The following is an 11,123-nucleotide window of genomic DNA, read 5'->3' as shown; positions in this document are numbered from 1 at the left end:
ACATAAAGATTCAAGAAGCCCAGAGGGTCCCAAACAGAATTAACCCAGACCTAAAGACACCAAGACATGTCATACTTAGATTGGAAAGGAATAAGGATAAAGAAAGGATCCTCAAGGCTGCAAGAGAAAAACAAAGAGTCACCTACAAAGGAAAACCCATAAGATTAGCAGCGGACTTCTCCATACAAACACTACAGGCCAGAAGAGAATGGCAAGATATCTATCGAGTGCTCAATGAGAAAGGCTTTCAGCCAAGAATACTATATCCTGCTAGATTGTCATTCAGACTAGATGGAAGCATCAAAACCTTCTCAGACAAGCAACAGTTGAAGGAAGCAACCATCACCAAGCCTGCCTTGAAAGAAGTTCTGAAAGGTCTCCTATAAACAACCAGACCACCACAAATAGAACATATATCAAAACACTCTAAAACTCTACAAGAATGGCGTTAAAATATCTTCAATCTTTGATATCAATAAATGTGAATGGCCTGAATTCACCTATTAAAAGACACAGAGTAGGAAGATGGATCAGAAAACACAACCCAACAATATGTTGTCTACAGGAAACTCACCTAACGCAACAAGACAAACACAGACTTAAAGTGAAAGGATGGAAAACTATCATTCAAGCCAATGGCCCACAAAAAAGGGCAGGAACAGCTATTCTCATATCTGACATGATAGACTTTAAAATAGATAAGATTAAAAAAGATAGGAATGGACACTACTTAATGCTCAGAGGATCAGTTAATCAAGAGGACTTAACAATTATTAATATCTATGCACCCAATGAGAAGCCATCTAAATACATCAAACTTCTACTGAAAGAGCTACAGCAATATATTAACAGTAACACAATCATAGTAGGGGACTTCAACACCCCACTATCTCAACTTGACAGATCATCCAGGAAGAAAATCAGTAAAGACATAAGGGAGCTAAATGAAGAGATAGATAAACTAGAACTATTGGACATTTTCAGAGTCATTCATCCCAAGAAACTGGAATACACATTTTACTCAAATCCACATGGATCATTCTCAAGGACAGACCATATGTTAGGCCACAAAGACAGCATCAGCCTATTCAAGAGCACTGAAATCATCCCAAGCATCTTCTCAGACCACAGTGGAATTAAACTAACACTTAACAATCAACAAAAGATTAGTAACAGTGCCAAAATGTGGAAGCTCAACAGTACACTTCTTAACAACTTCTGGGTCAAAGAGGAAATCAAGGAAGAAATCAAAATGTTTCGAGAGTTCAATGAAAATGAAGACACAAGCTATCAAAATATTTGGGACACAGCTAAAGCAGTCCTAAGAGGGAAGTTCATAGCTATACAAGCACACATTAGGAAACAAGAAAAGGCACAAATAAACAGCCTGATTGCACATCTTAAAGACCTAGAAGAAGAACAACAAAGGAACCCTAAAGCAACCAGAAGGACAGAAATTACTAAAGTTAGGGCAGAAATAAATAACATTGAGAATAGGAAAACCATACAAAAGATCAATGAAAGTAAATGTTGGTTCTTTGAAAGAGTAAACAAAATCGACAAACCTTTAGCCAGACTCACAAAACAAAAAAGGGAGAAGACCCAAATAAATCGGATAGTAAATGAAAGAGGAGATATCACAACAGACACTGCAGAAATTCAACATATCATGCGAGGCTTCTATGAACAACTATATGCCACCAAGTTAGAGAACCTGGAAGAAATGAATGATTTCCTAGATACCTACCAACTTCCAAAACTAAGTAAAGAGGAAGTGGAAAACATGAACAGGCCCATCACAGCTAATGAAATTGAAACAGTTATCAAAAATCTTCCCAAAAATAAAAGTCCTGGACCAGATGGTTTTACAAATGAATTCTACAAAACTTTCAAAGAAGAACTAATACCTCTACTTTTAAAAGTCTTCCAGAAGATTGAAGACACTGGAATACTCCCTGCCAGCTTCTATGAAGCCAACATCACCCTGATACCAAAAGCAGACAGGGACACAACCAAAAAAGAAAACTACAGACCAATATCTCTGATGAACATAGATGCGAAAATATTGAACAAAATTCTAGCCAACCGGATACAGCAGTATATCAAAAAGATTGTTCATCATGACCAAGTGGGGTTTATCCCAGGCATGCAAGGTTGGTTTAATATACGTAAATCAATCAGTGTGATCCACCACATCAACAAAAGCAAGACCAAAAACCACAGGGTCATATCAATAGATGCAGAGAAAGCCTTTGACAAAATACAACATCCCTTTATGATCAAAACACTACAAAAAATGGGAATGGATGGAAAATTCCTGAAGATAGTGGAGTCTATATATAGCAAACCTATAGCCAACGTCATACTCAATGGTGAAAAACTGGAAGCATTTCCCCTCAGATCAGGTACTAGACAGGGCTGCCCACTATCACCATTACTATTCAACATAGTGTTGGAAGTTCTTGCCATAGCAATCAGGCAGGAGCAAGGAATTAAAGGAATACAGATTGGAAGAGAAGAAGTCAAACTCTCCTTATTTGAAGATGACATGATAGTATACATGGAAAAACCTAAGGAATCTAGCAAGAAGCTTTTGGAAATCATCAGGCAATACAGTAATGTGTCAGGCTATAAAATTAACATTCAAAAGTCAGTGGCATTCCTCTATGCAAACACTAAGTTAGAAGAAATTGAAATCCAGAAATCAGTTCCTTTTTCTATAGCAACAAAAACAATAAAATATCTAGGAATAAACCTAACCAAAGAAGTGAAAGACTTGTATACTGAAAATTATGAGTCACTACTCAAAGAAATTGAAAAAGACACAAAGAAGTGGAAAGATATTCCATGCTCATGGGTTGGAAGAATTAACATCATCAAAATGAATATATTACCCAGAGCCATCTACAAATTTAATGCTATCCCCATCAAGATCCCAAGCACATTTTTTAGGAGAATAGAACAAATGCTACAAATGTTTATCTGGAACCAGAAAAGACCTAGAATTGCCAAAACAATCTTGAGAAAAAAGAACAGAACCGGAGGCATCACACTGCCAGATCTCAAACTATATTATAGGGCCATTGTCATCAAAACTGCTTGGTACTGAAACATGAACAGACACACTGACCAGTGGAATAGAATTGAGAGCCCAGAAATGAGGCCCCACACGTATGGACATCTAATCTTTGACAAAGGGGCCCAGACTATTACATGGGGAAAGCAGAGTCTCTTCAACAAATGGTGTTGGAAACAATGGGTTGAAACATGCAGAAGAATGAAACTGAATCACTGTATTTCACCAAATACAAAAGTAAATTCCAAGTGGATCAAGGACTTGGATGTTAGACCACAAACTATCAGATACTTAGAGGAAAATATTGGCAGAACTTTTTTCCGCATAAATTTTAAAGACATTTTCAATGAAACGAATCCAATTACAAGGAAGACTAAGGCAAGTATAAACCTATGGGACTACATCAAATTAAAAAGCTTCTTCACAGCAAAAGAAACCAATACCCAAATCAAGAGACCCCTCACAGAATGGGAGAAGATCTTTACATGCCATACATCAGATAAGAGTTTAATAACCAACATATATAAAGAGCTTGCCAGACTCAACAACAAGACAACAAATAACCCCATCCAAAAATGGGGGGAGGAATTGGACAGAATATTCACCACAGAAGAGATCCAAAAGGCCGAGAAACACATGAAAAAATGCTCCAAGTCTCTGATTGTCAGAGAAATGCAAATCAAGACAACAATGAGATATCACTTCACTCCTGTGAGAATGTCACACATCAGAAAAGGTAACAGCAGCAAATGCTGGAGAGGGTGTAGGGTCAAAGGAACCCTCCTGCACTGCTGGTGGGAATGTCAATTGGTCCAACCTCTGTGGAGAACAGTCTGGAGAACTCTCACAAGGCTAAAAATGGATCTACCCTATGACCCTGCAATTCCCCTCCTGGGGATATATCCTAAGGAACCCAAGACATCCATCCAAAAAGATCTGTGTACACATATGTTCTTGGCAGCACAATTTGTAATAGCCAAAACCTGGAAGCAACCCAGGTGTCCAACAACAGATGAGTGGCTGAGCAAGTTGTGGTATATATACACAATGGAATACTACTCAGCTGTAAAAAATGGTGACTTCACCGTTTTCAGCCGATCTTGGATGGACCTTGAAAAAATCATGTTGAGTGAAATAAGTCAGAAACAGAAGGATGAATATGGGATGATCTCACTCTCAGGCCGAAGTTGAAAAACAAGATTAGAAAAGAAAACACAAGTCGAACCTGAAATGGAATTGGAGTATTACACCAAAGTAAAAGACTCTGGGGTGGGTGGATGGGTGGGGAGAATACAGGTCCATGAAAAATGATGAATGACATAGTGGGGGTTGTATTGCTAAATGGGAATCTGGGGAATGTTATGCATGTAAAAAAAAAAAAAAAAGAAGTAGAAACGCAAAGCAGAAATTGACTGAGTTTGGAGTATGGCACCAAAGTAAGAAAGCAGAAGTATACTAGAGTTTGCAGTGAGTACCTCCCTAATACTTCCTCTCCACTTTTCCAAGCTTTGGGTCCATGATTGCTCAACAATTTGTTTGGCTTTGTATGTTAACTCTCTTTTCAGTCACCAGGTTCCAGGTGTCATCAGGATGCCGGCCAGACTTCCCTGGATTGAAGACACCACCAGTGTGTCCTGGAGCTCAGCTTCCCCAGAGACCCACCCCACTAGGGAAAGAGAAAGGCAGACTGGGAGTATGGACCGACCAGTCAACGCCCATGTTCATCGAGGAAGCAATTACAGAAGCCAGACCTTCTACCTTCTGCAACCCTCAATGACCCTGGGTCCATGCTCCCAGAGGGATAGAGAATGGGAAAGCTATCGGGGGAGGGGGTGGGATTGGAGATTGGGTGGTGGGAATTGTGTGGAATTGTACCCCTCCTACCCTATGGTTTTGTTAATTAATCCTTTCTTAAATAAAAAATAAATAAATAAATAAATAAAAATTGTATGTGTGTGTGTGTGTGTGTGTGTGTGTGTGTGTATGTGTGTGTGTGTGTGTGTATTTCAAGTTTGGGAACTACACTCTGTCCTAATCTGGTTTTCAATCTCTATTCTCAGCTCTAATATAATCCTCCTAGGCAACATTTCTTTTTTCATCAATTTATTATTTATTTATTTATTTTCCTTTTTGTTGCCCTTATTGCTTTTTTTATTGTTGTCATCATTGTTAGATAAGACAGAGAGAAATAGAGAGAGGAGGGGAAGACTGAGAGAGGGAGAGAAAGATAGACATATTGCATACCTGCTTCACCACTTGTGAAGCGACTCCTCTGCAGGTGGGGAGCTGAGGCTCGAACTGGGATCCTTAAACCGGTCCTTGTGCTTCGCCCCACATATGCTTAACCCGCTGCGCTACCGTCCAATTCCCCTAGACAATATTTCTAATCCATCTTCATGTTAGTTATCAAACTCAAGCAGAAATTACTAAAGTCATAAACCCCTAAGAACATACCTAAAATAGACATCCTAGCTTTAAAAAATATATATTTATTGAATAAAGACAGAGAGAAATTGAGAGGGGCAGGGAGATTAAAATGGAGAGAGAAAGAGACAGCTGCATCACTGCTTCACCACTTGTAAAGCTTTCCCCTTGCAAGTGGGGACCAGGGCCATCAACCTGGGTCCTTGCACATTATAACATGTCTAGTCTACCAAGTTAGCCACTGCCTCGCCCCTATTATCCTGTAATTTTGTAAATCAGTTTTTAAAAATGAGCACATGTAGGCACAGGTGCTGGGGATAGAACCAGAGTGGTGGTTGGGCATGGAGCAAATAATTTAGCTATTTTACTAAATCTGGAATGAAGTCAAATGTAGGCTATTGCCTGGTATCACAGGAAGCCAAACATTGCCACAACCATCTTTTGTAAAAAGAAAGAAAGAAAGAAAGAAAGAAAGAAAGAAAGAAAGAAAGAAAGAAAGAAAGAAAACTCATTTATTGTCATTTGAGCTGCAATGGAGACAAGCAGAATCCTTGCTGAAATCACTCTCCCCCTCCTTTTGTTTTCAGGGAGTTCTTAAAGGGACTGGAAAACCTGGAAGTAGGATGTGGCAATCAAAGAGATCTTCAGATCTTGCTACCTCCTAGATATGGAGGCACCTCCTCCATCTTGCTCTTATAACAAAAGCCTAAGTAGATTTTAAAAATATTTTGTTTATTAGAGAAAAACTGAGAGGGATAATAACACTTGCAGCACTGCTTTACGGCTCCCGAAGCTTCCCCCACCTGTAGGTAGGGACCAGGGGCTTGAACCTGGGCCCTTGAGCATTGTAGCACATGTTTTCTAGAAGGTGCACCACTGCCCAGTGCCTGCCTAAATAGGTTTTAAATTACTCTTCATTATTTTATTGTTTGGGGTTTCAAAGGCTACACACACACATACACACACACACACACACACACACACACACACACACACACACACATTTTGATTACTCCAGGCTATTTTTTCATTGAGGTAGAGATTGATAGAGATAACACAGCTCTGGAGCTCTGGGGGCTGGGATTTGAAACTGGGTAGTTCTTCTGTCAAGGTACATGCCCTATCTGGTCACCTCCCACTCAGTCCCACTCATTTTATTTAAGAAAATATTTATTCATTTATGTTAGAGACAGAAATTGAGAGGAAAGGGGGAAGTGAAGAAGGAAAGAGAGAGAGCACATGAGCATGAGCAGTACTGTTCCACCACTTGTGAAGTTTTCAGCCTGTACCTGGGGACTAGAGGCTTGACTCCAGGGCCTTGCTTATTGCAATATGTGCATTCTACAGGTGAGCCATGTCCTGCCTCCTCCACCCCACCCCTGCCCATCAAACACATTATTTTAAAAGGGGCAGAGTAACAAAATGTTGGGGGAAAAGAATTTCTGAATTTGTCTTTTCGTTTTTCCAAATTTAGTTCTAGCATATTATCTGCTAGCTGGACACTGACAGTCATTTTCTAGTAACCCAGTGTATCAATCTTAGGTCAACCTGTAGGGTCATGTCACACATTCCTTCCCCTTTAGGATCATAGTTCAGTAGTACTCAGGTCTTTGTTTCTGTCATTCTCCCTTTCCATGTCCCCTTTATTATTATTTTTTAAATATTTATTTATTCCCTTTTGTTGCCCTTGTTGTTTTATTGTTGTAGTTATTATTATTGTTGTCATTATTGTTGGACAGGACAGAGAGAAATGGAGAGAGATGGGGAAAGACAGAGAGGGGAAGAGAAAGATAGACACCTGCAGACCTGCTTCACCGCCTGTGAAGCAACTCCCCTACAGGTGGGGAGCTAGGGCTCGAACCGGGATCCTTACGCCAGTCCTTGCGCTTTGTGCCAAATGCGCTTAACCCGCTGTGCTTCAGCCTGACTCCCTATTATAATTATTATTTTTAACCTGAGCACTGTTCAGCTCTGGCTTATGGTGGTGCAGGGGACTGAACCTGGGACTTTGGAGCCCAGGCATGAGAGCCTCTTTGCATAACCATTATGCTATCTACCCTCTCCCCTATTTTTTTTTATTTATTAGTGATTTACAAAATTAATTGATTTATAAAATTATAATTCCATATGGTTCATACAACTAGAGTTCTGTGTCCCCATATCCTCCACTAGAAACTGCAGTAGTTCTCCCAAGGTCACAGATACAGGTTGATTACCATTTCTATAACTGTATTTATACATATCTGCCTCCCCCTCACCATGGTCATGTCTTATCTTCCTTTCTAAGTTACACCTACACCTATTGATACTTCTGAATGCCCTTCCTTTTTTCTTCTTATCTTTCCAGATTCTGATGGAATTGAAGTTCAAAGTCCTCTCTTCATTTTCCCCTAGCACTTCCCCCTCTCTGGGAATATGAACCAAAATTCTTTATGTGGTGCAGAAGATGGAAGGTCTGGCTTCTGTAACTGCTTCTTACGGGCATTAGCAGGTTGATCCATAACCGTATCCTATTTTTGTCTTTCCCTAGTGGGGAGCTCTAGAGAGGTGAGGCTCTGGGACACATTGGTGAGCTCATCTGCCCAGGAAAGTCAGGATGGAATCACAGTAGCATCTGCAATTTAATGTATGAAAGGCAGTAACATATAAAGCAGGACAAAATGTTTAATAAACAGGAAGCAAAAAGTAGGAATAGAGCAGATGAGAATAGGGATCTTAGAGATGAAAGAAGCTAGGTCTATTTTAAGTCTTGTTCCTAGGCGTCCATGACTTTCTTAATTTTTGCCTGAGCTTGACAGCTAACTTGCACATGGATTATTGGTAACTGATAAATTTAGAGAGGAAGAGAAACCAGAGGTCTATCCCATCACATTCAGTACTGGAGATTAAATTTGAAGTCACACCCATAGGGAATGCACCCTACCTGCTTGGTCACTGCCCCAGCTACAGTAATCATTTAATTATATTAAAGTATATGGTACTTTCTTGATGAATAAGAGTGACTCATAGCACTTCCAAAATCCTGACTTTTATGTTGTTACCTCATTGAGTTTTCTTTCTCCATGGTCCCATGCAATAGGTGCTCATTTTATATATATGGGGCAACTAGATTTAGTGTTAAAACAAGAAACAGACTCAAGTTGTAGCCCTTTGTGCCACACCCCATCAAGATTTAATACCTAACCTAATTGCAGTGTCAGCCTCTCCTGCAAGTATAATTTTTAAACCGAATAATCTGGAATTTCCTGGTTTACAGAGATAATCTGCATGATAAGACCCTAAGAAAGGGTAGCTTTGCTTGCCTAACTTCTTTCTTTCCTTTTGTTAACAATATTGTCTCACTTCTTTTACACCTATTGCCTTCCATTTTGCACACTCTTTTCAGGACCTTTCTACTTCCTAGATTCTGCCTGACTTATGAAACATTTAATAAAGCAAATTTATTCAGATGGAATTTTTTAAAGCCTAAGCAATATATCAAAGTTAGTCACATTGCTATGTGCACCTATATTCAAACCCAGCTTTTTTTTTTAACACTTTCTCCTTTACATTATTGTGTTTTTATGTGCTCCTGTGAATTCAAGGACCCAAAAGGCCAAATTGTCTGATATTGCCCTGATGGTAACTCTGGGTGCTTTTCTTGCAGGTACTCTTGCAAGGGAACAGTTTATGTACTAGAACCTGAACTTGGAAAACAAAGGGACAAACTTTACCCCATATCTGTTTGCTTGTAATTTAAAAATACATAATAAGGAAAAGCAGAGATTGATTATGGGCTTTGCTCTAGAAAGAAGATCCATGGAGTCATTGTCCAAGAGGTAAGATGATCTGAAATCCTTGCACCCCTTCTTTAGTTCCCTCTACATCCAGCTCCAGGTTCTCTTCAAACTCCCTCACTTAGAGGTACATAAATCCTCTCTTTAGAGGGCCAGAGAGGTTGATTTGAGTAATTACTATTGACCATTGCTGGTCAAGAGCAGTTAAAGCGGCATTTCCCCTTTATCCAAAAGCTGGCTGACAGTGTTTGGTTTTCAGTAGGCCCATGTTTGGCTTCACCTGATCCCTACTTTTACATATATACTGTTAAGTGTTTTCTGGGGACAAAGGAGTTCAGGGCTGATAATACCTAGGCAGTTAGGACAGGATCTTGTAGTTAATTTTTTTTGTTTGTTTGTGAATTTAATAAAATGTGTTTTACAGAAAGAGAACCTGAGGCACAGAGAAGGGAAGTGCCTTCTTCCACATCCTCTGTTAATTTTGGTTGTCTCAGACCTGGGATCTTCCATTCCTCTCTTGCCCTGCATTGGCTCTAGATGAGCCAGAAAGTCTTTGCCTAGAAACAGCTTTGCCAAAAATAATAGCTACCTTGTGCAGAGCATTCATTTTCTGACAAACACCTTGAATGCCTACTATATGTCAAAAACGTACAGATGCTGTGACTACTGAATACAGGGAAAATGCTGCCACTGCTCTTATGTGATTATGGAGGAGGTAGATCATAAGAAAAAGAAAATCTAAACATGATAATTTCTTATGTTTGGAAGGAAATAAGAAATAAAGGATGGGGGCTTCCAGAAGGAGTGATAAGGAAAAGCTCACTAGGTGGGGGTAGACTAGCATAATTATGCAAAGAGGCTCTCATGCCTTAAACTCCAAAGTTCCAGGTTCAGTCCCACCTCCCCACCCCCCCCACCCCCAACCAGAGCTAACCAGTGCTCTGGAAAAAAGGAAAAGCCTTTTTACCAGGGGTTGGTCCTTTAATCTTTCAAACCCTTTCTAGACTGTAATCAAATTTCCGTTTTGCAAACAAGGAAATGGAAGGAAAGAAAGGAGGTGGGGGGTGGGGGGTGGGGGTAACAATGGTACTCAAGTTTCAGACTACTAAAGCCTTCCCACCTGCACAGAAACACTGCCATCTTTGAGCCCTGGATGATGAAATTGTAGGCGAGAACTGCATCATCTCTCAGCCTGCGCCTTTGGGGCTGTTAAAAGGGGGCACATGGAAAGGTGAAATGTAACCACCCAGAAAGAAGCTACAAATACAGAACTCTGCATTTGCTTAAGACTGTAAGGACAGCCCCTACCAAGCCCCAGGCCCGCCACTGCCCAGCACACGACAGGATTCTATTGCCCCAAGATGAAGATCCCACCCAGCTCTGGGCAGAGCCAGACCACAGTTTCCTCCTCCTTCCCGCCCACAACAAGCCTGCGTGGGGCATTATGGGATTGGTAGTTCAGTCCGATCTGCACAATTTTGCCGAAAGCAGACTGGAGAACTACAAAGCCCAGGATCTAACAGGAGGCCTGGGGCGGGCTCTCCAGTGGGTGTGCGAGCGCAGGGGGCCGGGCGTTGCGGGCAACAGGAGCTGGGATGAGGCTGCAGGCTTTGGAGCTGGGGAGCAGCTCTAGGCACGCTAGCTAGCCGGGCGCAGAAAAGGGTTACCAGACGGCGACAGGCACGTTACATTGCACGCACTGGGCATAGCCTTTGCAAAATTTGTTTGTGCAGAGGCTTATCTTTGCAGTGGTGCGGTAGAGGGTCCGAGACGCCGGGAGATGGATACCCAGTCCCTGATCTAGGCTAGCATTGCTGGCTGAAAGAGCCTGGCTGGGCTGTGGGGCT

General features: G+C 40.9%; 1 protein-coding gene across 1 annotated transcript in view; it reads left to right on the top strand.

The window, feature by feature from the left end:
- The first annotated feature begins 10,824 nt into the window (after positions 1–10,824).
- Positions 10,825–11,123, top strand: part of GPT2 (glutamic--pyruvic transaminase 2) — a 51,867-nt gene continuing 51,568 nt past the window's right edge. Inside the window, exon 1 of the mRNA XM_007537709.3 lies at positions 10,825–10,956. The gene's annotated coding sequence lies outside the window, so the exon portion shown is untranslated. The remainder of the gene's footprint in view (positions 10,957–11,123) is intronic.

Source organism: Erinaceus europaeus, chromosome 2, assembly GCF_950295315.1.
Source record: "Erinaceus europaeus chromosome 2, mEriEur2.1, whole genome shotgun sequence".
Taxonomy (NCBI): domain Eukaryota; kingdom Metazoa; phylum Chordata; class Mammalia; order Eulipotyphla; family Erinaceidae; genus Erinaceus; species Erinaceus europaeus.
Note: the sequence above shows the minus strand (reverse complement) of the source record. Positions and strands in the feature narration are given on the sequence as shown.